General features: G+C 44.8%; 2 long non-coding RNA genes across 2 annotated transcripts; both read left to right on the top strand.

Annotated features, from left to right (window-relative positions):
* The first annotated feature begins 1,899 nt into the window (after positions 1 to 1,899).
* Positions 1,900 to 17,426, top strand: 4930404H11Rik (RIKEN cDNA 4930404H11 gene). Its single transcript, NR_045941.1, has 3 exons — positions 1,900 to 2,049; positions 3,403 to 3,532; positions 16,940 to 17,426. It is a non-coding gene; the product is annotated as an RIKEN cDNA 4930404H11 gene (long non-coding RNA).
* Positions 17,427 to 22,401: 4,975 nt separating this feature from the next.
* Gm40439 lies at positions 22,402 to 25,114 on the top strand. Its single transcript, XR_872807.1, has 3 exons — positions 22,402 to 22,512; positions 24,319 to 24,452; positions 25,071 to 25,114. It is a non-coding gene; the product is annotated as a predicted gene, 40439 (long non-coding RNA).
* Positions 25,115 to 25,580: the final 466 nt, after the last annotated feature.

The raw sequence follows: 25,580 nt of genomic DNA on the forward strand, positions 1-25,580 counted from the left end.
CAATGCATTCACTAGCAAGGGAGCAAAGGCAGCCAGGCAGAAAGCAACAACTTAGTCTGTAAACCTCCTTACATCTCGGTCACTGCCTGAAAGTGCTGCCCACTCTGGGCAGGGTTTCCCACTCTCTGTTAGTCCTCCTGGGAAACACCCTTACAGATGTCCCTTTCCCCAGGTGACCTTCGCAGTCGACTCTACAGCCAATCAAATCGACAGTCAAGATTAACCTTCATGAGTGTTATCTACCTGGCAGAGGTCCAACAAGCTGAAGACAAAGAAACCATTGTGTAAGAGGGTCTGGAAAACAAAAAGAAGCACCGAAGAGAAAACCTATAGGCGAGTCCTATTTGACCACTGACATGGTTATCTCTTAAGCCCCTATGTTTAAAATCACACGTTAACTCTTCTTACCCCCCCCCCCATGTCCATACTTAGTTATTGTTATTGTGCCTCCTGGGGACCCTTGCATTAACTCTTTCCCCTTCCATTATCAAGGAAGCCACCTGAGTTCCTTGCCAAGGGTTTCTGTGTCCTGCAGCCATGAAGGACCAGGAAAGTGTTTCTGCATAGTTTCTCAGTTCCATTGCAGGACTGTTTACCAGAGTTGTCTGTTGAAAGTAGCTCGTGTGCAATGCCTGTCTCAGGATCTTCCAGTCCTTAGTTGTTCTCAGCTGCAAAGTCAAGCTGTTGGCATCCCCTTTAACGTGCCACCCTACCAACATCCCCTTTAACGTGCCACCCTACCAACATCCCCTTTCACACCCCACCCACACACTTTGGCCGTAGCCCTACTCTGTCATTTCAGGCCCCTGCTATGCATCTGTGCAGTGGCCTATGTTATGTTGCCTGCGTGTAATGGCGTGTAATGCCATTGCTCTAAATATTTTCCAGTGCTGACATGTTGCCGATTCATGAAGACCAGAGTGATGGCACCTTGTTTGGGCATACCTTGTGTGTGTAGTGTAAGCTTCAGATAATTCTCAGAAGACTCTGTGACTTCGTTCCTCATCTATAAATCGAGTGTAACATTGGGTGTTGTCCAGACCATAGAGGGTTTATGGAGGTTAAATAAGTTAATATTATGTATAGTATTTAAGACAGTGCTTAGTCTGTACGGAACCAGCTTTTTAGGACAAATGAGAAAGCAATTAGAGTGTGGGATGAAACTGAAGAACAGAAATCACACGTGCGTGATAAAGAATAGTTTGAGTGGGGCCTGGAGAGGTGGCTCAGAGGTTAGGAGCACTGATGCTCTTCCAGAGGTCCTGAGTTCAATTCCCAGCAACCACATGGTGGCTCACAACCATCTGTAATGGAATCTAATGCCCTCTTCTGGTGTGTCTGAAGACAGCAACAATGTACTCACATACATAAAATAAATAAAAAGTCTAAACAAAAAGAAAATAGTGGCAGAATTTTGCTACTGGGAGGCATTTTAGGGTAACCATCTCTTAAGTTTCCAACAAGTGAGAAAACTGCCTCTTTTCAGGATTGCCTCAGCAGCTCTCCCAGATCATGAATTAATTAAATGAAAGGCTAGAACTTTGGTTTTTTTCCTTCCGATAGAAGTGTCTCCCCATCATCTATAGCCTGTTTTAGTCTGTTTCTTCTTATTATAACAGACGATTAGGGACTGGGTAACTTATAAAGGAAAGATGGTTCTTTTGACCACGATCTGAGCTGAAGCGACTCCGAGAGCGAGGAGGTTCTGACACACATTCAGCTTCCGGTGAGGGCCTCAGCGGGAGAGCAGTGGGGCTACTGGGAGCATGCGCAGAGAGAGGACAGGAACAAAGGCGCTGACCTTTTTTTCCAGGAGGAAAATAAATAAATAAACAATCCAGTTTCATAAGAAAGACATTGAGCTCTCTTTTAAAGTCCCGATCACTTCTTAAAGGTCCCAACCTCCCAACCCAGCAGTCCGGTTTCAACATGGATGTTTGTGGGGACAAACTGTATTCAAGTCTAAGCCAGATCTTTGCGGTCTCCTCTTCTGAGACACACATGAATCCTGCCTTCAATTATCACCTCCATGAGAACGCGACCTCCCACGTGAGCAAGGTTTATGAGTCCCACCAGGATTCACTCACTACTTATTAGTAAACATATGAAATACCATCTGCAAATACATTTTCATCCCTTCCAAAGCTTCCGTTTCTATACTGCATGTTACTGCATCTCGTAAGAGACTTCAAAAGTAGTCAGTCACCAATTTTAAAAATAAGTGAAGAAAATGAAAAAGATGTACAATTTTCCATTTGTTTTATCTACCATTGATGAGAAATGAGAGATTTTCAGACATTGATTACTATTTGTAAATTTCTAAGACATTTGTGTGTGCGTGTGCACTTATTTATTGAATGTGTGAATATATTTGGCTAATTTACTTTGCTATATCAATAACTCAGATGCCGACTATCAGAACCACTGGCCCCTAAAGGACCCTGCCCTCATGCTGAATGAGTTCTGTCTGATTGTCTCAGAAGGGAAGAGGAACGATGCTGAGTTTAGAGATGTCTTTAGACTAACTACTATCAATGTTTGCTTAGCTCAGTGCTTCTCAGCCTTCCTAATGCTTTAATGCAGTTCCTCGTGTTATAGTGACCCCCAGCCATGAAATTATTCTGTGTCTACTTCCTAACTGTCATTTTGCTACTATTATGAATCATAATGCAAACATCTGACATGTGACTCCTAAGGGTTCTCCATCCACAGGCTGAGAACCGATGACTTAGCACGCGGTCCTCTTCTAGCAACCGTCAGCGTTTCTGGAATGCTAGATCCTATAGCGAAGGAGGCAGAGACAAGTAGACTTCTTTCTGGGTATCCACATAGTCCTCTAGATATTGGGGGCATTACCAATCACCTACTCACTAGACAGACTTTTCCGTAGGATCAATTTTATGCTAGGTACTCTCAGACATCCTTAAGATGGGGCAGTGAACAAGCCAGACAGATACCCTTCCTACCATGCAGCTTCTCATCTTAGCAGAAAGAAACAAATCAGTACACACAATACATTGATTATATAGGACTCTAACAAGAAATTGGCCCTATGGAGGACAGTAGAAGATGAGGGGCGTTAACTATGAGCACAAGGGTCAGGATAAGCAACTCATTGGTAAGTGACATTTGAGAAAAAGCAGAGAGGGAACCGAGGGAGTTAGTGATAAAGAACATTTAAGAGAAGACCTCTGGGCACAACACTGCAAAGGCCCTGTGGCCGGGGGATGAATGTTTAGCCATTGGTTAGAAAGTCCCATTGTCCAGTGTTGTGGTAGTACTTGGATTTCATCACGAATTATGAAGAAGTATTCTGATTAGAGCATCACCACAAACTCTAAAGATCACAGCTCCTGAAAATCGAAATCTGTGAGTTGCTAAAACTTCTGTCTTCTGTTTCAGGCTTCTTTTTTCTTGGCTGTTCTGATGGTGAGGTCATCCTGGCACTTGAGTTGTTGTGGAACTCCCAAACTGAAGCACTCCCTCCTAGGGCAGGGCAGAGGGGCACAAGAAGACTCAAGGAGCTAAGAAGGTGGGTCTAGGTGTGGAGGCAGGGGTCAAGGGAAAGGGGGATTGGAGGCTGGGGTTTAGGGTGGGGAGTCACTGAGTCACAGGGTTCCCAAAGCCCTTCCCTGAGGCTGAGCAGTAAGCAATTGCTAGAGAGAAGAGACTCTCCCTGGAGCTGCCTGCAAACTACAGCGAACTCCAGACACACAGCTTGCAGTCACCTGTGTAGGCTGGGTTTTCAGTGCTGCGGCTGCGGTTGTCACTCATACCCCTGTGAGTAACCTCAATAAGAAAATTGGTTCACCAACCTAAACTGGGTCATAATCCATTCCTGCCTGGAGAGAACTGAGGCTTGTTCACATCTCCCTGGGTGAAGTCTCCCAGCTGGGGCTGTTAGAAGTTTGACTAGAGAGCAAACATTTTGAATAACTGGAGAGCTTTGTGGAAAACATGGGGACAAGGAATTTATGTGTGTTAGAATGATCAAGTAGACATTGCCTTTTAGGTTGTTATGTGGAAACACACTTTGCGTGTGTTCTAATGTATGTAACAGTCTGATAAAAGGCCTTAAGGAAAACGTGGCGTGTGCTATATTAACAAAAGCAGACTCCACACGCATCCTCCAACAGCTGAAAAGCAGATTCCTGTGGTAACATCGCTGAATTATAAACACCGCCACAATAATGCTTGCAATTCTCAATGTCATCAGCTAAAATCAGAGACAATTATTGTAAATTACATTGCTAATATTTGAGAAACGGAGATCTACTGTTACCAAATCTAATTCCTGTGAATTCCAAGGGGCCCTAAGCACATTATAAGATTACACTGGGCTCCGAGCATGTCCTCATTAAGGCAGCGGCAACCACATTTTTAAAAATCACTCTCCTGGGAGGTTTGTTGACTTAATGGTGCCAGGAAGAAGGCATGTTTTGTTTTGTGTGTGTGTGTGTGTGTGTGTGTGTGTGTGTGTGTGTTTAGTGTCCATAGTGCACAGGCTTCCAAAGAGGGCTGTGGCCCAGTGACACACTGAGTCAGGGTGTGGCTGTTCAACTTTGCCACTTTGATGCAAAGTGAAGGCAGTTAGAAGCCAATGTGAAATGTGGTACCAATATTAAACAGTGTCAGTACATAACCAGACTGAAATAAAGCATTGTAAGTGATGCTGTGATAGACTCCGGATGACGATGCATTGGGTAGGAGCATCAGGAGCCTTAATGTTTAGACTAATGTTTTCTTCTTTACAACCATGGTCATTTACCTTAATTACTGTTATCAATGACTGCTGAGCACTTCCTGGGAACTGTGCACAGGGCAAAATACTTTCTGTGTGTTATTTGATCATCCTTACCAAATCCTATTAAACTGGCAGCTATTATTGACCCCATTTTACAGAGCACAGGCTGAGCTCTCTAGTGCATAGTTCTGTGGTTGAGAGGAGGGCCAAACTGGGATCTCATCCCAAGAGCTACATCGAATCGCCGTGCTATTCTGCGAGCATTGTAAAAAGATGGAAATCTGTAAGAGAAATCTCAATTCAGAATAACGACAAAGTCTCTGTATACCAGCGTCTACACAGCAGGCTGTAGCCATCAATCATCAATCAATCAATCAATCAATCAATCATCAGTCTGGAAGGGGAAGCCGGGCACATCAGCTCACATTTGTGGTCCTAGCACTAGGAAGGCAGAGGCAGGAGTTTTGGCACAAATCCAAGACCAGTCTGGTCTATTTATGTAGTTAATTCTAGGCCAGCAAGACTCTCTCTTATATTTGAAAAATAATGGAGTTTCAAAGCATTAGAATGTGACAGTTTTGTAGGACAATAATTGTATGGATCTGATATGGGGTTTATTTTCAAAACCTTTATGAAAATGATGTGATAGGAGATATTTACAATAAACACAGAGTTTTAAGTTGCAGTGGGCTGAGGTGGCATAAACACACACACACACACACACACACACACACACACACATTCCTAACTACATAACTGCAAGCCCCGGATTCTTTAATTACTTCCTTCAACCTGCCTTTCTCTCTCTTTCTCTCTCTCTCTCTCTCTCTCTCTCTCTCTCTCTCTCTCTCTCTCTCCCTCTTTCCCTCTCTCCCTCTCTCCCTCCCTCTCTCTCTCTCTCTCTCTCTCTCTCTCTCTCTCTCTCTCTCTCTGTGTGTGTTTATGTGTGTGTATTCAGGCATGCTTGTGTGGGCTTTCCAGGCAAGCCATGGTGTCAGTTTGGATGTCTAGATGACAACGTGCAGGAATCAGTTCTCTTTTTTCACCATGCGGGTGCTGGAGGTTTCAGATTTGGCAGCAAGTGACTTCATCGCTGAGTCATCTTGCCAGCCCTATTTTAGATCTTTATAGAGTACATTCTGGTAACCCAGTAAATGCATACAATGTGTACTGATGAAATCAGGGTGTCCAGAACTTCCAATTCCTAAAACGTTAATTATCTCCATGGGCTGGAGAGTCTGGATTCCATTTTCCCATTAGTTTTCAATCTACCATTGACTGCTGTAGTAAATAGTCCCTGCACTGAGCATATAGAACCCCAGAGCCAGCCATCCCTTCTGCATTTCAATGTGCTGTGGCTAACTTCTTTCCCTCCCTCCCACCTTCCAGGTCTCATGTGACCACTATTTCTCTATTCTTCAATGAGGCTAGCTGTTCAGTTTACATAAATGAGAGAGAGCCTCTAGTGTTGGTCTTTCTGCATCTGGCTTATATCACTTAACCAAATAACCTCCGGTCATACCCACACAGCTTCAATCAACAGCATTTCATTCTGTTTATGGCTGGATAAAATTCCATTATAGAACTCTCATATACCATATTCGCTTTACTCAATTGTCTGCTAATGGATACCTTGTTTGCTTTTGTTTCTTAGCCGTTGTAAGGAGTCCTGGAAGAAATACAGCAGCGTGTGCAGACCTCTTCTACACATGATTCTGTTTACTTTGGATTTATTCTCAATGGTAGGACCAGTGGCTCCCATGGATTCTGCTTTCAGCTCTGTCAGGAATCTCCTGGTGTTTTCTGCTGTGACAGTATTAGTTTATACCTCCTCCCACAGCATGTGGGAGGGCCCTTTCCTTAACATCCTCACCAGCATCATAATTTTGAATTTCCTAGAGGACTAGTGATACTGACTTTTTCTCTTGGGGAGGAATACAGGCTTTATTTAATGAGGCAAGTTTCACTGTGTAATTCAAACTCGTATGGAACTCAGTATGTAGCCCAGGCTGCCCCCAGCCTTGTGATCTTCCTTCTTGTCTCTAGAGTGGTGGGATTACCATGTATTTAAATTGAGCATTTACATGGAAATAACTGTTCAGATCTTTAAATCCTTTTCTCTTTTCTTTTCTCTTTTTTTCTTTTGAAATAGGGTCTCATATAGCACAGGCTAGGTTCAAATTGCTATGTAGCCACACATGACCCTGAACTCTCGATCCTGCCTCTACCTCTAAATGTTCATCTTACAGGTGTCTGCCTCCACACCCCGTGATTTCTTTTCTTCTCTTCTCTTTTCTTTTCTTCCTTTCTTATTTTTCTTCCTTTCTTATTTTTCTTTCTTTCTTTCTTTCTTTCTTTCTTTCTTTCTTTCTTTCTTTCTTTCTTTTTTTTTTTTGTTGAGACAGGGTTTCTCTGTATAGCCCTGGCTGTCCTGGTACTCACTTTGTAGATCAGGCTGGCCTCGAACTCAGAAATCCGCCTTCCTCTGCCTCCCGAGTGCTGGGATTAAAGGTGTGTACCACCACACCCGGTCTTGTGATTTGTTTTCTATGGTCCTTCTGATTTCTCCCCAACATCATATTTCTTATTGATTCTTCGGGAGTTTCACATCATGTACCCATCACATACCCTTGCCTGTCCTTCTATGTCTGCTCCTCTACCCTTGACCTTCCCTCTTCTCTCCTCCCCCCCCCCCCAAAAAAAAGGAGGAAGGAAGGAAACAAAACAAGCCCATTTTGTGCTATCCACCTACTCACTGAGACACGGTCAGACTCTCAGTGGCCAGCCCCCTAAAGAAAACTGGCTTCTTCCCTACCTGTGTCCTCCCCACCCCCACCCCCACCCCCACCCCCATCCACACCCCACCCCTCATCCCTACCCCCCATCTGCACCAGAAGCCATTGAATGTGGGGATCTGCACTTTAGCATCCTTATCACGATGTTTGTTTATTTTTTGGGATTTATTTATCTACGTGACTACTTTTGCTGGTATCTATATCTACGCACCATATGCATGCCTGTAGAGGTCAGGAGGCAGCACTGGACACTGTGGAACTGAACCCTGACAGTTGTAAGCCACCATGTGGGTGCCAGGAACTGACCCTGGGTCTTTTGCAAGATCAGTAAGTGCTCTTCGCCACTGGCCCATCTCTCCAGCCCCTTTACCACCCTCTTCAAAAGTTCTCCTTGGTGACTTTCTTTGTAGACTGATGGGATTTTTTTTTGGAGGGAGTGTTGAGTGAAGACGGGCTTGTCACAGAAAACGTCTCTGTTTCTCTTCCTCATTTGCGTGCCTACAGTCTTTCATACCACTGCAAAAGTAGCCTGCGGGAGCACAGATCCTGAGCTTCTACATGATTTCTGACAATAGCACTGACCCATCCAACCAGCATGGCCTCCAAGAGAAGTACGGACCATGGAGGTCTTTCAAGGAGGCACAATCCAGAGAATGAACCAGTCTTTATCTCAAACACTCGGTTGTTGCTCAGAGCCAGGATGATCACAGCAGTGGGCAGTTTGTTTGGAGGCTGAGTTTGTAGAAGCTCCAGGCTGCCGAACACCACCCTCCTGACTCTACTGGGTAATGACTCATTCCTCAGTCGACCAACCACAGCCTTCCCTCCCTCACATTTGTCACAACTGTAATGTCCCTAGTTCTAACTTCTCTCACTGAGCACACACTGTTCCATCCCTCCACTTCTCCTACCTCCCCCTCATATATCTATTTGTTGTAGTGGAATTGGAAGCTGCAGTGTGTCACATAGCACACACACACACACACACACACACACACACACACATCCCAAATAGCTTTACATGCAGATGTTCATTGTAACGAGTTGTTGGTCTGGTTTGCTGTTTATGGTTCTGACATACCATCAATACTAGATCATTGCTGAGAGTCCTTTTGGGCATCCTGCTGTTGCCCAGAGTTGTGGAGATTCCGTGGCTCTGTTTCTGTAGGACTGACTTCTCCACCTGCTCCATAAGCTCATAGGTAGATATTGGGGTGGACCAGCTCAAACAAAGTGCTGGATCCAGGCCCGGATGGCATCTGGGTTAGTTAACCCTGGCGGTCAGGCGGGCTGGTGGTCAGGCAGGCTGTTGGTCAGGTGGGCAAGCATTTTTTATGCTTAGTCCAATCTGTTTTCAGTCAGGATTGTGCTCTCTTCCATCTCCTCCTCCCTGAGAACTGCTTTGGCTAATCTGGATCTTTTGTGGTTCCAGATGAACTCTGGGAAACTTTTATTTCTGTGAGACTATTTTTGGTATCTCGGTGGGGTTAAATTAAACCTTTGTATAATTTTGGATAATATGATCATTTTCACAATATTAATTCTTCTGATCTGTAACCATGGGATATATTTTTCTTGTTGTCACACCCTTTATTCATGTAACAATACCACGTTTAGTGCACATATGCACATACCTTTCATTTCCTTAGCTAAATTTAATTCTAAACTTTTCTTTGGAATGGTATGAATATTCTATTAATCTTTTTTAAGCAAGTTATTGGTGCCTAAAATGCTACTGCTGTATCTGCGCTGATTTTGCATCCTTCGACTTCACTGGATTCATCTATCAGTTGTAACACCTTTTGTTGGCGTGTTTACCTTTTCTGTACATAAAATGATGCCAAATTGAAACTTGGATAATTTTGTTCTTTCTCTCCAATTCTGATGTACTTCATTTCTTCTCATGTAACTGAGACATTTAATACCATATTGCATGAGAACAGTGACTGTGGACATCCTTATCTTATACAGTTCTTAGAGGAAATAATTTTAGCTTTTCCTTGTTCAGAATGGTGTTGTCTGTGAATTTTTCACACCTGGCTTTTAGTATTCTCCGGTATTGTCTGTCCATGCATAACTTAAGTGGCTTTTTTTCTAAATTATGAAAGACTGTAGAATCTGACCATAGGTTCTCTTCATCTATTGGAGGCGCTCATATAGCTTTGATTCTCCATTCTCTGAATGAGATGCATTGCATTTATTGATTTACAAGTGTTAAACATTTCTTACATCTTCGGGATGAATCCCACTTGATTATTATGTATGGCCTTTTCAGAAGTGCTGTGGGATTCTGTTCGCAAGTGTTTTGTTGACATTTTTTGACTTCTTTATTCACCAGTGAATCTTACCACGTAGTTTTTTTTCCCCCTTTTTGTTGTGTCTTTGCCTGGTTTTAATATCAGGGTGATGTTGTCCTTGTCAAGACAGTTCAACAGAGTTCTTTCTTTTGGGGGATGGGCTGGGGGTAGGGGTGGTTTCAGAAGAATTGAACAGTTAGTTCCTTTTATACTTTTGGAATCGTTTTAGAAACTCTACAATGTTTTCTAGAGTTATCCTGCTCTAGACTCTTGTGCTTGATGATGATGATGGGATAATTTTACTGCTTCAAATGTTTTTATAGCAGAGCTTTAGATCGACTTTTAGAAATAGCTCCCAGAGCAAAAGCACCCATGACATCAAATATGGAAAGTGGGATGCCTGACTTGGAGAGGAGCGTCTATTGCCAAGATGGCTTCTGAACACACAAGGTCGGAGACAAAGTTGTAGCTGCAGCCTCGTGTGTGTCGCTTACTTTCTGCATCTCTGTGACAAAAATACCAGAGAGAAATAAATGGTAAAGGCTCATTTCAGCTCATGGTCTTACAGGGCATGGTCCATGGTTACTTGGACCCACACACTTGGGCAGAGCATCATGGAAGAGTAGCATGAAGCAGAGGTGAAGCAGGAAGGAGAGAGAAGAGGACTGGGAAATGGCAGTGCTGGGCTGACACTCTCACTTTGCCCTCAGCCCAGGAGCTGGGACTGTCCATATTCATGGTGGGTTTTCTCCCTTCGATTAATGTCCTCTGCAAATGCCTTTGCTGATGTCCCCAGAGATGCACCTGACCAATTTCCTAGCTCAAATTGACGATGTAGATTAACTATCCTAAGTCTACCACTTGCCAACTTGACATCCTAATGCCCACGAGCCTGTGGGGACATTTCAGATTCAAACTGTATCAGTAAGTGGTCAGCCTGAGGAAGCGAAATTGTTCATGTACATTCTTGAGCCGAAGCTGGTTACTGGGAAAGCAATCATCTTGCCATGCTGGCATCTTGCCACATGCTGCAGCCCTCTCAGAACTACGTTTTGAGACTACAACTTCCCTTCTGTCAGAGGCAATTAAAGAGCTCGTGACTGACTGAATAGAAACTACACAGGTATTTTAATTTTTTAAAAAGCACCAGGAGCATTTGTATTTCAAAATATTTCAGATATTCATATGCTAATTGGAGACTTCTGTTTTCCCAGTTTCTTTCCATTCACGAACTGAGACGTCAGTAGTAGCACCGGTTACTTAGGTTCTGTTTCTGCCTCTATGCCGCTGTAGAAGTGTGAGCGCATCATGGACACCTTATTGTTATTGTTTTTAAAAGGCACAGATCTTTGTCTGAAGTCACTGAGAAACTTGAGGACTGCACACTGATGGCGAAGGATTGGGTTTGATCGGCACAACCGGGATCTCATGTTGTCTCAGTCGTGCCTTTTCTCATCTCCGCCTCACCACCGGCAATTCCAGAGCTCCTGCGTCTTATGAGACTTCCCTCTTCTTTATTGGTATTTCAGGATATTAGAGTGGATCCTTCCATCCATTAAGCTCAGAAGCCTTCATCTTCTCTGAATGACACTTGCATACCACATTGCTTTGGGGAACAGAGTGACCAAGTTAGAGATTCCCAGACTCCTTCCCTTGCATAGAATTGGGTTTTCCCATCAGTTTTTTTAAAACGATACCTTATAGAATCAAAGAGCCTTTGCTAATTTCTATCCCTGTTTCCCTGCCTCTGAAGAGTATCTGAATTTTGTCACCATGGTTTCTCCCAGAGTGGACCAAGGAGGAATCTGTTTTGCTTCAGTCTCTTGATGTCATGGTTGTCACAATAAGCAGGTGTCAGTTACTTGTTGCTGCCACAAAATTCCTGGCAACAATAAATTTAAGAAAGAAAGGAATTATTTTGGCCTACAATTCAAGAAGATACATTCTATCATGCAGGAAAGACAAGGCCCCAGGGGGAAGGCCAGCTAGTCACAATGTATCTAAAGTCAAGAAGCCAACTGTGAACGGGAAAGCAGGGCAAGGCTGTAGAATCAGAAGCCCAGTCTCCAGTGACCTACTTCTTTTTAGCTCCACTCCACCTCTTATGGCAGTGGCTCTCAGCCTTCCTAATGCTACAGCCCCTTAATACAGTTGCCATGACCCCCACCCCCACCCCAGCCACAAAATTATTTAGTTGTTACTTTATACCTATAATTTTGTTAGTTGTGAATCATAATGTAAATAGTGTAAGTATCTAATAGACAGGATATTTGATATGTTAGCCCCAAAGGGGGTTACGACCCACAGGTTGAGAACCACTGTCTTAATGGTTCCACAACCTTCCAAATACTGCCACAGAGACCAGCTGTCCAAGCTTGTGGATCCATGGCACACGTTTCACATTCAAACCATAAAACTAGACAACTATAACAGACTTTATCACTGCAGAGTGGTGGTGCTATGAGTTCCAGGAAAACCGGCCCAGGGCATGGACTTCAAGCATCAATTCGAGAGTTCTAAGGGTACAATCATGTCTAGGTACACTTTTAAAACTCTGGTTTAGATATCTATTTTACCAATAAACAGGAAAAAATAGAAGATATGGCCAAGGAAAAGAGCTGACCATTTGGAAACAGATGGAGGTGTCAGCATAACCATTGGTTGGGCTGATGGCCAAAGACAAGCGTTCTACACGTTGCAATCCAACAAACTTCATTGATTTATGTGCTTGAAATATAGACACTAAGCCTATTTGCATGAAGTGACAGGAAAGTAAACAGAATGAGTGCACATTAGTGTGATGAGTTTTCTGATAAAGGTAAGTCCTTGAAGGCATAAAACAAGAGTGTTTAACTTAGTCCCTTCTGCTGAGTGCCTCTTACGTGCCAAACATGGAAATGCTTTGCATACAGTTTAGCCTTCCCTATAACATTAGTAGTCATTCAGTTTGAAGCCAATAAGCCAACCAAGGCAATGATGTTGCCGTCAAATTTGAGCTCCACTTTTACTGGCATTCTTTTCCTTGCTGTCTGTCATGATGTAAGACCATAGCAGTGACTCTCTGATATACAACTTAGCTGGATTTAGAACTATACTTGGTGCAATTCACTATCCTCAGCCCAGACAAAGAAAGAGGACTGATCATGACAGACTTCTGAGCTAATTACTTGGTGGCAAGCTGTGATGCCAAAACCACAAAGAAGAAGGCAAAGGCAGCTCTGAGAGAAATATTTTTCGGCGTGGCCTCAGGTCGTACGGTCTAAACATTTGCATGATTTGGTTCTGTTTTTGTCATGGAGTCCAAGTTCCATGCTGTAAGCAGAAATATGTGGCACATTTTGAACAAAGCAAATATGTACCCAACAAAGCATAGGGGCTGAACTGCCAGCCAGACAATTGCTACAAATATGTAGTCACTTACCAGGCAGAACACAGCCACATGTGTTTCCAATGTGAAAAGGCATTCTGGGTGCGTTTGCATACACATGTACACATGGGACTTATTTCACTGCCAATACAGTATCAAACATAGAAGACAGAGCATGCAAGTTATTGTCTTTAAGTGAAGGACTCTGTTAACTTATTATTATTATTTTTTTAGCCATTCAAAGCTGAGAAACACAAAATCCAATAAAATGTCTACGTTGCAAGGTTAAAAGAGGAGCCGAAGTCTAGATCCCAGGGTTTCTGAAGGTATTTGCTTGCTTAGCAGTGCTTTAGTGACTAGCCACCTTTTCTAAGGTTCCTGCTCCCAGCAGCCTGGAATTGTTGGTAGGGGACACACACAGTGTTCTATTCATGACTGCTGTCCTTCAAAAGGGACATTTTTCTTGCATCATAGGTGGAAATATATCAACAAGAAGACAATCAGGTTGGTTACCGTTGGATAGAAATGTAGTTGCTGAAATGCTGAACAAACCCAGCAGAGAGCAGGCCTTTGGTTGATAGAAACGAAGTCACTAATGACTGTTTCCTTGTCTCCTTTGTGCCTTTCCATTTCTGATGTTCCGCCTCCATCCCTTGTGTCTCAGCTCTTGTGGCTGATGCCCTTTAAGAGAACCCTAGAGATGCAATTTAAAAATAAACTTGAAGCAAGCAAGCTCTGATGTCCGCCACACCCCACTCTACATGATCGTCTGCCTGTTTTATGTCCCTCTGCAGACCGATCCTGGATTCTACGGATGAATAGTCTACCAAGGAAGAAACTGTCAACAGCAGTTCCCAATTTGAAGAGCTTTGTAGAGCCCTGCCTCAGCTTGACCCACCGTGTCCCACCCTACAGTTCCTGATACATATATTGAAGCGGTTCTTAGTGCTCACACCTGTAAATCTCAGCCTGTGGGAAGCTAAGGAGAGAGGACTGAAAGTCTGAGGTCAGCCTGGGCTACATAGTTCCAGGCCAGCCTGGAGAAGGATGCAGGCTTGATCCAAAGTCACCTCTGTGCAGTGAATTTGATTTAAACAAAGTAGCCTATGCTCTAAATACTGTGCCTCTGCTCCCTGTTGAGTAGTTTCATCCTCTGGGCTGAGCTCTTCATTTTTCTGGACTCTCATGGGATGCATATGTCAGCTCTCTGTGCCCACACTTGGATGCTTTACTGCCTTGCCTGGCTCTTGAATAGCTTTGCTCCTTGGCTTAGCATCGTTCATCTCCCATGTGGCCACCCCTTCCCGTGCCACAGGATGGCTTTGTATTTCATTAGCCCTCTTGGAGGTTCCAGTTCTTCTTCCTATAAAATCACAGTGAGGACCCAAAATATAATTTAGAGGCTTTTCCATTCTCTCCTCTTGTGTACCAGTGCAAGCTGTTAGGTTTTTCCTTCCTAGTTCTACAGCAGTCGACTGCACAGCTTCATGCATGTACATAAGTCGCTGAGCAGTTCTGAGATCAGTAAAAAGGCTGTTGCCCAGGAGAGCAGGCTTAGGTCCACGACGGATCCAGGGTGAAGTCCTTGCTCTGCTTCTTGTATGACCAAGGACAAGTTCTGGAGTGATTTTCCTTAACCTTCCATTTCCTCATCTATAAATGTTTCCCCACAAAGCAGTTGAGTGGATTAAATATGCCTCTGGTGCATCGTCTAGCCTACAGTGTAGACTCAAAACGTTACCTGATGTTACTGATTCAACACCATTAAAGAGTTTTTTATAAATACCCTTGACTGAGTTCCTACAGGAATCATCTCTAGAAAGAACAAGACGTCCTAGGGCCTCCGGAGTGCTGGAGACTCAAAGATGTTGGAAAAAAATGTCTGAAGCCCAAGCCTTGCAGTTTCCTATGTGAGTGACTTGAGTGAAGTACACAGACTGAGTCTTAGCCTGCTCATTTATAAGTGGGGATGTTTATAACCTTGGCCCCAAGGGGATGAGCAAGGGGTACATTTCCTTATCATCAACTGAAAGCCACAGATGACACCCCCATATCAAAAGACAGGTTAATCAGTAAATAAACATCAAATTTGTTTACTCCAAGTTTTATGTGATATGAAAGGCTTGAGCAAAGAAGATGCAAAGGCCCAGGGAAATGTCTAATATTAAATTTAGACTTAGTGGGGGGATGGATAGCAATGTAGAAATGTGATTGAGTGAAAGGTATGACTTACTGGTACAGCTGGAGGTAGGGGTACCCCAAAGGGCCTGCCTGTTCAGATCCTTCTTAGGTTCTGTGTGTAGAATTCATTTCTCTCACATATGGGACAGGCCAATGTCACATGAAGGCCTTCAGTAGAGAAAGGACAAGGTCAGAGATTGCCTTTCCCAGGTTTGATGGCTTGCATTGGAGAGGAGGAATTCTGGCTTTTATAAACTGGTTTGGAATAGAAAGAAGAGCAGAGAGCAGGGGAGGGTAAAGTCAGAAAGGCTTTGTTCTGAGTCACCTTCAAAGCACCCAGCAGGTGCCATACTGTGAGGTTTTGTGTTCTTAGCATCAACGCCCTATAGGTGGTTGGGTAAAGTCAATGTTCTGATGAATTCAGACCAGCATTAGGAACACTCAGAAAGTGTTTAACGGTATTGCAAAGGCTTGCTGTGGTACACATATGAGGATTCCTGCTTGCTGTTTTAGGGGGTTCAGCTCTGGATTATCTAGGCAGGCTTGCTCTCACATCTTAGCAGAGATCTGAGGGGAGACCAACAGAGGATAACTTTAAGTCTACATAGACGAGCTCATGTCTGACAGTATTAGAAGGGCAGAGGGATTGTGGCAACAGTGTGATCTATACAAGGATGCAGGTGAAACTGAAAGTCACATTCAGGTTTCTTAAAAAGAAACAAAACAAAACACCCTAAATTCCCCAGTTTTCTATAATGAATGTGTACTCACTTTATGATTACTAAAAACTTGGTTTAAAAATAAAAAAATAACATAAAATCTAGCCTTCCTGTTATCATTCCTTCTAGGAGCCACCAAATGGTTACCTGGCAACAGCCAGGGATGCCTGGCTTGCAATAAAAGGGACTCTTTGCCCCCTCCTCTTTCTCTCTACCCCTTCTCTCTGCCTCTCTGCCTCTTTTTTCCCCTGACCTCCTTTCTCCTCTTTCCCCCTCCCTCTTCTTTCTCCATATGGTCTTAGCTGGCTTCTTCTCCTTCTGTCTGTCTCTGTCTCTCTGTCTGTCTCTGTCTCTCTCTGCCTCTACTCTCTTCTCAACCCCCCCCCCATGTCCTAAATGAACTCTATCCTACACTATTCCCATTGTATGGCTGGTACCTCAGGGGGAAGGGATGTCTCAGCATGGGCCCACATAGGTACACTCTCCTGCCTCACCATATCGCCCATTACAGAGCATATCCTGGCTCTTTTTTATACAACACAACACTTTCTACCCTCCAATCCCCATGACCTCTTTCATGATCTGAGTCTTTGGCACAGAACCAGCCTATTCCTTCTCTGCTAGTCGAGAATAAGGGGTTGGGCATAGGTAAGTGTGAGATGAACTAAACTCTTTAGGAGTAACTTAAAGGCACTGGAATGTGACTCTTTGGTGCCATGAAAATCGTAGATGGCGTCAGGGAAAATCCTGGCTGTCACTGAGTACGCTGATAGTAAGTGTAAACAACTTGAAGGTTGGTTCCCGAGGGAAAATAATATTTCTATTTTTATCCACAGGTATCATCAACTGTGTAAGGCAGAATCACGGTCCTCCAAAGATGTCAATATGAGAAACCCAATCATCTGCAGGCATCATCTCACCCAGAAATAAAAACTTTGCCAACAGAGGCTTGAGGTAGAAGAAACCATCAAGATTCATCAGTCTAATGACACAGGTTTTTAAAATAGAGAACGTTTCTGAGCAGCACAGAGCTAGAAGGGGGATGGTGTGAGAAGCTTTACCATCGCCAACACTGAAGATGGAGGGAGGCACCCATAAACCCAGGGTGTAAGAAACCTCAAGACAGGGAAAGACCTGGCAATGGATTCTCTTTCCCAAGAGCCTCCAGACGGGGATATAACCTTGACATTACATCTTGCCTGCTGCCTTCTAGCTTACAGAGCTTAAGAGGTAGAGAGGTGGCTTAGTGTGCCTTGAATAAACTGAAATATGTGTGGTGGTCTGTGATCACAGCAGGAAGATTAAAAAGAAAATTTAAAGTTGCAATGCTTACCTGGTTTCAGAGTATGGCATCTGAGATGTCGAAATCTCAGGTAGACATATGTTCTTTCAAATGATCGTGGAAATAGACACTTAGATACAGAGTAAAGCATACACTGCCTGCCTTGCTGTGTTATACCCGCCTCCGCCTCCATCATCAACCTTCCTGAGTCCAGAGACAGCCTCTCCAGGCTGTTTCTTTCTGAAACTAATTTTTGTAGCAATGGTTGCTGGAAGAGAAAGTCTGCCCCGTCTGAGAAACCTATGTTCCACTTTTATTTTCAATTAGAATTTTTTTGCATCTAGGATGTTAGATTAAAACTCATCCTCCTCTGGAACTTTTGTAGGTAAAGGCTCCCAGGGTTTTGAACTCTGAGTAATCTGATTCTTTCTTCTATGTGAGGAAACTGGGCTTTCCCAAAATGTTAGGACTTTTCATTTTTGATGTGTTGAAGTGCTGTGATTCTATTGTCTTCTGTGGTGTTTGGTACTGTTTGGCCTCTTCGGTATGAGGGAAGAAAACCTGACAATTCTTAATTCTTTCCTTCTATTTTATCTTCCCTCTCCCTCTCCCTCTCCCTCTCCCTCTCCCTCTCCCTCTCCCTCTCCCTCTCCCTCTCCCTCTCCCCTCTCCCCCTCCCCCTCCCCCTCCCCCTCCCCCTCCCCCTCTCCCCTCTCCCTCTCCCTCTCCCTCTCCCTCTCCCTCTCCCTCTCCCTCTCCCTCTCCCTCTCCCTCTCCTTCTACCTCTCTCTCTCTGTGTGAACTTTTATTAGAACATTGCTGAGGGTCCCTGTTATTTTTCTTTTCTTTTTATTTAAAAATGTACCACTTTCCTGGTTTCCATTTTTCTTTTACTTCAACTTTGCCCCTCCTTCAGCTCCTTCAAGAATCTTTGAATCCCTTTGGTTTTATTTGTTTATTTTATTTATTTATTTTTTTAATGTCTTAGTTAGGGTTTTACTGCTGTGAACAGATACCATGACCAAGGCAAGTCTTATAAAAAACAACATTTAATTGGGGCTGCCTTACAGGTTCAGAGGTTCAGTCCATTATCATCAAGGTGGGAGCATGGCAGTATCCAGGCAGGCATGGCGCAGGAGGAGCTGAGAGTTCTATGTCTTCATTCAAAGGCTGCTACTGGAAGACTGACTTCCAGGCAACTAGGGTGAGGATCTTATGCCCACACCCACAGTGACACACCCATTCCAACCAGGTCACACCTATTCCAACAAGGCTACACCTCCAGATGATGCCACTCCGCGGTCCAAGGATATACAAACCATCACACATAACTATAGTGAAATATTCAATACAGGCTGAAGGGACTCTAGCTTGAAAGCATGGCTCTGGTGGGCCTTGCCCTTCTTCGGGATTCCCCCTGTCTTGATAAAAACAGTAAGATTACATTCCTAAAACTATTAACCAAGGTCTATTCCCTTATTTGGTCACTCCCTCCTCCTGAGACTGACTACCAAGGTCCAGGTAAGGTGGCAACTTGATTCTTTGAAAGTCGGCTGGATGATGTTTTGCTGGGGCAAACACGTGAAGGAACTTTTAGCTGATGTGGACACGGGTTTGAAAGGCTAAGGCAGACTCATGAGGGAAAGTTTCACTGAAGCAGACACAGGAGAGAAGATGCTCTGCTAAAGCAAGCATGTGAAAGGGCACATGATGAAGGATTCTTTGCTAACAATATGCATCTATTGGTCTGCCTTACAATGAATAGTATTTGAGCTGCATTTGTCAGGACTCCATAGAGAGAAATGCACCAAAATACTTCTGGTGGCATGCTGCAGTTTCTTGCCACTTCTGTAGACTTGGGCTGATTGGCAGAGTGCTGTCAGCTGAGAGACAGACACACGTGCTGAGGCAAGACACATGCCAGTGGAGTTTATGTGATGTTTGAATGAATGTAAGTAGAACTTGAGGGACAGTGACCAAGGCTAAGCTAGGCTTTCTTACAGAGCTAGCTGTGCAATGTTCATGGGTCTTCACACCTTGAAAGAGGCATAGCCGAGAACTTCTCATGGTGTCCCTTCCTGGTCCCTCCTGCTGCTGACTCAAGCTGAGGCTGAGGCATGGTTGTCTCTGCTAGGTAGTGCCACCTACTGCTAATTCGTGTTTGCTATCCTGACTCTACTGAACTGAATTGCTGGTATATCCATGAGGTAGGTGTTTGCGAGTGGGTCTAGCTGCCACTGCTAACCTGTGAACTGAACTGCCAATTTCCAGACAACACAGATGGGAGTTATCCCAAAGAACCTTTTAAACAGCTCCACATCCCCAGTCTCCTTTCTTTTCCACTATCTCTGGTGGGTAGTGGGTTATAAGGGAGGTTAAAGTATTCAAGGGCCATCATTAAAAATAGGAGTTTAAAAGTTACATCCAGCTATTAAAGTACTAAAGTCCAGCAATCAAAAGCCGCCTTTGGCCTACCTAATTAACATGCCAAATTAGAATTAAATACCCCATTCTAATATAGGGTTTCCTCTTTTTCTTTTATAAACTGTCATCTACCTATGGATCAGGTCTGCCTTTCCAGAGTCAGTTGTTATCTCCCAAGACAAACCCCCCTTTCCCCTCTCCCTTGTCTCCTTCTTCTCCTTCCTCGTCTTCTGTATCTTCTTATTCCCTGCCCTCTGTCCCTCTCCGGCAGACAAGTCTCCTTTGTGCTGAGAACTTGGTCTTGGGGGTCCTGAACCAACTCTGAGGGTCCCTGCACTTTACTTATTTTACTTTTGAGTAGGGGCAGGGAAAGAGGAATGGGGAAGGGGAAAGAGGGAGGGAGAGAGAGAGTGAAGGAGAGAGAGAGAGAGAAAGAGAGAGAGAGAGAGAGAGAGAGAGAGAGAGAGAGAGAGAACTACTTTTGTCTCATAGTTGGTTGAGGCTGTTATACTGTTGCCCTTCTTGCTGGCAGAGGCCTGAGGTAACTCAGGACATCTGTCAGGAGACAGGGCAGTACATACATCTGTGTGTCTAGTCTCTCTCTTCTTACAAAGCCACTAGGATTTCATCAGGAGATGCTAATGGCTTTCTCTTATCTTAGAAGGCCCCTCTCATAACTGATAGCCATCATAGCCAGGTTCCATTTTCACCCTATCAATAACTCACAAAGATGACTAGATGGCAATGCAGCCCTGGGAAGAGAAATCATATCCGAACCTAATAGCCCTAGACTTGATTTCTCTTTCCCCTAACTCTTCATTTTTCTCCAATTTTTGGTGAACCTTTTTGTTTCTTTCTATTTTAAGTGAAAAATAATGCCAATTAATATGGGGTCAGTGTGGAGTTGATCTCTCTACAGCTGAGGAAGAGCAACCATGGGTTCTGTGTTCATAGATAGAACATGTGTCGAAGGGTATCCTTCACTTTAGATTGCACAGCTGAAGAACGTCACAGTTTTCAAGTAAAGAGGAACATAGCTGAGTCACTGGATTAAACTCCAGCCGGGCTGAAATCTCAGTCTCCTTAGGGCTCTGTTGTAGGTGAGTTCGAATCAGTGTTTAAAGACTAAGGAATCTGGAGTCCAAATGCTGTGGGCCATGGTAACACAGCAAAAGACAGCTGCTCAGGGAGAGTAGAACACACAGATACACATGCACACACATATGTGCACACACAGGCACAAGCACATGCAGATACACACAAGCACATATCCACATGCATATGTGAGCACACACATGCACGTACACATAAGCACCGACACATACACACACACAAATGCACACATACACACGCACACACTAGTCTCTTCCTGATTTTGTTTCATCAGAGTCCCTAGCCTAGAGACTTGGGACTAGCATTATCCATATTCAGAGTGAATCTTTCCAAGTTGATGACTCACATTAACTATCAAAGAATCTTTTAAAAGGTGATTAAAATTAAGTAATGTCACTAGAGTGAGCGCTAGGCTGACATGAATAGTGCCATTATGAAGAGCATGTCTACTTGGTAATATACATTACCAAAACCACATGATGATAGTGGGAAAAGGTGAGCATTGATTAGCCAAAGTGAGACAGTCAACAGGAAGCCCAGGGTTTTCCTTGTTGTCACAGATAACTCTAGCCAGGCCTGCAGTTTCTTGAGTTTATATTCTATGCCAGGCTGTGGTCATATTTTGCTAAGGATTCTGCATCTCATTTAATGATCCAGGCACACTGTAGGTAGGAGAGCCGTTATGACTCACACTTTGCACAGAAGTGTCTTCATAGAACTTCTAGGCCCCCAAATTGTAAATTTGTATCGTTATTATTAGGCTGCCAAATCTGCGGCACAGTGTCATGAGACGCCCCTAGCAAAATGACACAGTTTCATTCTTAGGGCGTTTATAAATGAGTTTCTTTTTCTACTTCGTTTCTAAGATTGTGTGTGACTTGGGGTTTTGTCCTGAAGCGAAAGCCTCTGATTGCTTTGAACTGCTCTTCTTGTCTTGGCTCATTTGAACCTCTGTGTCATAGAATCATAGATTGTGTGGCTTCCAAACAGCAGACAGCTTTCCTCACAGCTCTGGAGTCTGGGCAATCCCAAACCAGTGTGCCACAAATTGAAATATCGTCCAAGGGTCTTCTTTTGGGTTATCGATGACCAATTTTTTTTTTTTTTTTTTGCTTTATTGTCTTATAGCAGAAGAGGGAAAGGTGCCACAAGGTCCTTTTGGTTAGGGTGTTAGCCTCATGTAGGAGAGGGCTCTTTTGCATGAGTCCCGAAAAGGCCTGACCGCCAAAGTCTGCCATGTGGGAAGTTAGGTTTCAGTGGGTATAGGGCCCTCCTTCAGCCTTCAGCAGTTCATGCTAATGAATGGATATAAGAAGGTAAACTAGCAAGCCTAGGCTTTCCTCGTTATCACAGATGACTGTAGCCAGGCCTGCAATTTCTTGAATCTTTACTATGTGCCAGGTCATGGTCACATTGTGCTGAGGATTTTAGAAGTATCATTTCCTTTAATGATGCAGGCACACTATGAGGAGAAGAGCTGGCACTGTGCATATTTTGTGCATGAGAAAACTTAAGCCACAGGAAAGTCATGCTGACCAATTGTCGGACACTCTAATGACCAAGAAAATTCAGCCCAGATGCATATTCTTGGTGAGGTTTTTATAAAGCTCTCATTTTCGAAATATTTGCTCTCATGTTTAACAGTTCCTTCAGGGAAGCAGCTATTGAACTGAAAATTTGAGGCAACCCGTCATCAGTATGGTCCCTACTGCTAAATTAATTGCTAATCTATTTTCTTTAGCATTTGGCACCCTCGCTTGGAACGTAAATTGGACAGATTTTCATAATGTTGCTTTTGATTGACACTGCTGGCTTAATGGTGCGGATAAGTGGAAGGAATTAGGAAGCCCCCACTTATCTTTCATCTACTTCAACAGATCCCCATCTGTGAGTGGATACAGTCCTCACGCCCCAAGGACACAGGAAGTACACGGTCTCTGTGACTGGGGAGAATCTGTTTGGCTTCTTTTCGGTCAGCTTCATGGCCCTCTAACCACAGAAGCAATTAAACTGCTCTGGTTGCACAGTTCCTTGACATCCAGCTCTGTTCTTCATGGCCTTTTGTCTTGATGCCTTTTTTAATTTCACAGTTGCTTACATATCTCCTATTTCCAATAAGGCTTCAAGTTTTGAAGTTTTAAGATAAAAAAAATGTGTAGCCCCCTGGCAATGGGCAAAGACACTTTGTTTGTGATGTTTTTAGATCAGTCGGGCAGAGCAGGTACCAGGCCTTTGTTCATCCTAGCCTGATGCCTGGCTTGGTGGTCAAAACTGTCTTATGCGTAGGACTCCAAATCAAATCAAATCAAATCAAATCAAATCAAATCAAATCAAATCAAATCAATCAAATCAAATCCAGGGAGCACAGCACAGGAGGAAGAAGATAGAGACCTGCAGACTGCTGTGCAGCCCCTAGACAGGCTCCAGTGCACAGCACAGCTATGCCACAGGCACCCACCTGCTGCCACAGTGTGCAGTGCTGACCAAGGATGCCATCATCCAGGAGCCCTCCGGCGGTGTGGTCAGCCTGCAGTGGGAGCCACCATGATGTGTGAGTGTGAGGTGATCAGATGGGAGAGACGGAGGAGTGGAACAGCTTGAGCCTTATGAAGAGACATGGATCTGGATACTCGAGGGTGGGGAGGAGTAGCCTGGTGTGAGTGGCCAGCCCCGCCACTTGGAGCCCTGGTGAGGTCCCAGCCTGAGATGTCGCTGAGGGCCATGAGCTCTGGAGAGTAGCCCTGCCCCTCATCAGCTTGGGAGAGCAGGCTCTGTACCTTTCCTGGGCAGCACATTAGGGCTGGCCACGGTGGAGGGAGTACAGGTGAGCCAGCTCCGAGGACAACTCACCTGCCCTGAGGTGGTGTGGGCATGGGGGTGATGCCTTCTCATTCCTTACCACCTGTGACAGTGGGGAGACCCAGCTCTGGGGTCATGAGAGTGGGTGAGCTAGCCCTGTCCCTTACCAGCTGCAGCACTCAGGAGAGGGCCTGCATCTCCCCTCAGCAGCACAGTAGAATATGGCAGGAATATGGAAAGCTAGCCACAAGGGTGTGAGCACCGGAGAGCCGACTTTGCCACTTGTTTACCGCACAGTGATGTGGGCAAGAAAGACATACCCCCTTCTTGCCTTTTGCCACCTATGGCAGGCAAGAGAATGGCCCCAAGGTCATCAAAGCAGGAGAGCTGTCCCTGCCCCTCACTTCCTGCAACACTCAGGAAAGCAAGTCCTGCACCTTGCCTGGGCAGCATAAAAGAGCTGGCTCTGGATGTGGGGTTTCAGGTGAGCCAGTCCCAAGGGCATGAGCACAGTCCTGCCTCTTGTCTGCTGGGTGACGGTGCAGATGATGGAGAGATGCCTTCCTCCCCTTCCTCATTCCTCACTGTCTATGGCAGGAGGGAGAGCTGGTCCCTGAATCATGAGAGTGAATGAGCTGTCCCTGCCTCTTACCAGCTGCAGCACTCAGGAGAGAGGGCCCCGCACCTTACCTGGACAGCACAGTAGAGCTGGCTCTTGTGGAGGGGCACAGGTAAGCTGGCACCAAGGATGAAAGCATGGGAGAGCTGGGCCTGCTTCTGGTGTGGCATCAGATGGTGTGGGTGTCAGGGCGATGCCCTCCCCCACCCCTTGCTACCTGTGGTCGCAGGACAGCTGGCCGTGGGGCCATGAGTGTGGAAGAGCTATCTCTGTCCCCTCACTGGCTGTAGCACTCCAGAGAGTGGGCCCTGAGTCTCTCTTGGGCAACATAATGGAGCTGGCTCTGATGGTAAAGGCATGAGTGAGTCAGCCCCAAGGGTATGAGAGCTGGAGAGCTGGCCTAGTCCCTTACAGGCTGCAGCACTTGGGAGAGTGGCCTCAGCATCTTGACTGGGCAGCACAGTGGAGTGCTGGGCCTGGGTGCTGTTGAGTGGTCCCAAAGGCATGAGAACAGCAGAGCGGATCCTGCCCCCTGCTGATTACAGCATGGCCAGAGCAGCACTGGGGAACTTGCCCTGGTGGTGTGGATAATGGAGTGCCGGGGCATGGATTGGCTCAGCTACTACCCCGGCCCAGATTCAGGGCTCTGAATTAGCCCACTCCAAAATTTATATCATCTGCAAGTGACTGGGACACGTGACAAGGCCAGTCCTGTGTTTGAAAACTGCAGGATCTCCATGACACAGGGCAACAAGAGCATAACTGGGAAGAGTCCCGATGAGGACCCAACACTGATGGTGTCACGGCGTCCAGAGGTCTCAAACCAGACCAATGACTCATTACAAAGAACATTTGCAGGTGAAGTGTGGACAGAGGAGTGTCCTGTGGGACATGCTATAACATATTAAAGCTGCCAAGATGAGGTGTTTTTCATGTTTTGTTGCTTGCTTCCTTATTTGCAATGTGTGTTTTATTTGAGGGGAGAGTTGCAAAGAATGAAGGGCAGATATGGGGGAATGGGGAGATGAGCAGAGCTGGGGTGTGTGATGTGAAACTCACAAGGAATCAATAAAAAGTTCTTTTTAGTGTGTGTGTGTGTGTGTGTGTGTGTGTGAGAGAGAGAGAGAGAGAGAGAGAGAGAGAGAGAGAGAGAGAGAAGGGTCTAAGCCCCTGTAGTTGTAGTTATGGGATGCTGTAAGATGTCCTACCTTCCCTGTGGTTGCTTGGAATTCATCCCAAG

This window comes from Mus musculus, chromosome 12 (assembly GCF_000001635.26).
Source record: "Mus musculus strain C57BL/6J chromosome 12, GRCm38.p6 C57BL/6J".
In the NCBI taxonomy this organism is placed as follows: domain Eukaryota; kingdom Metazoa; phylum Chordata; class Mammalia; order Rodentia; family Muridae; genus Mus; species Mus musculus.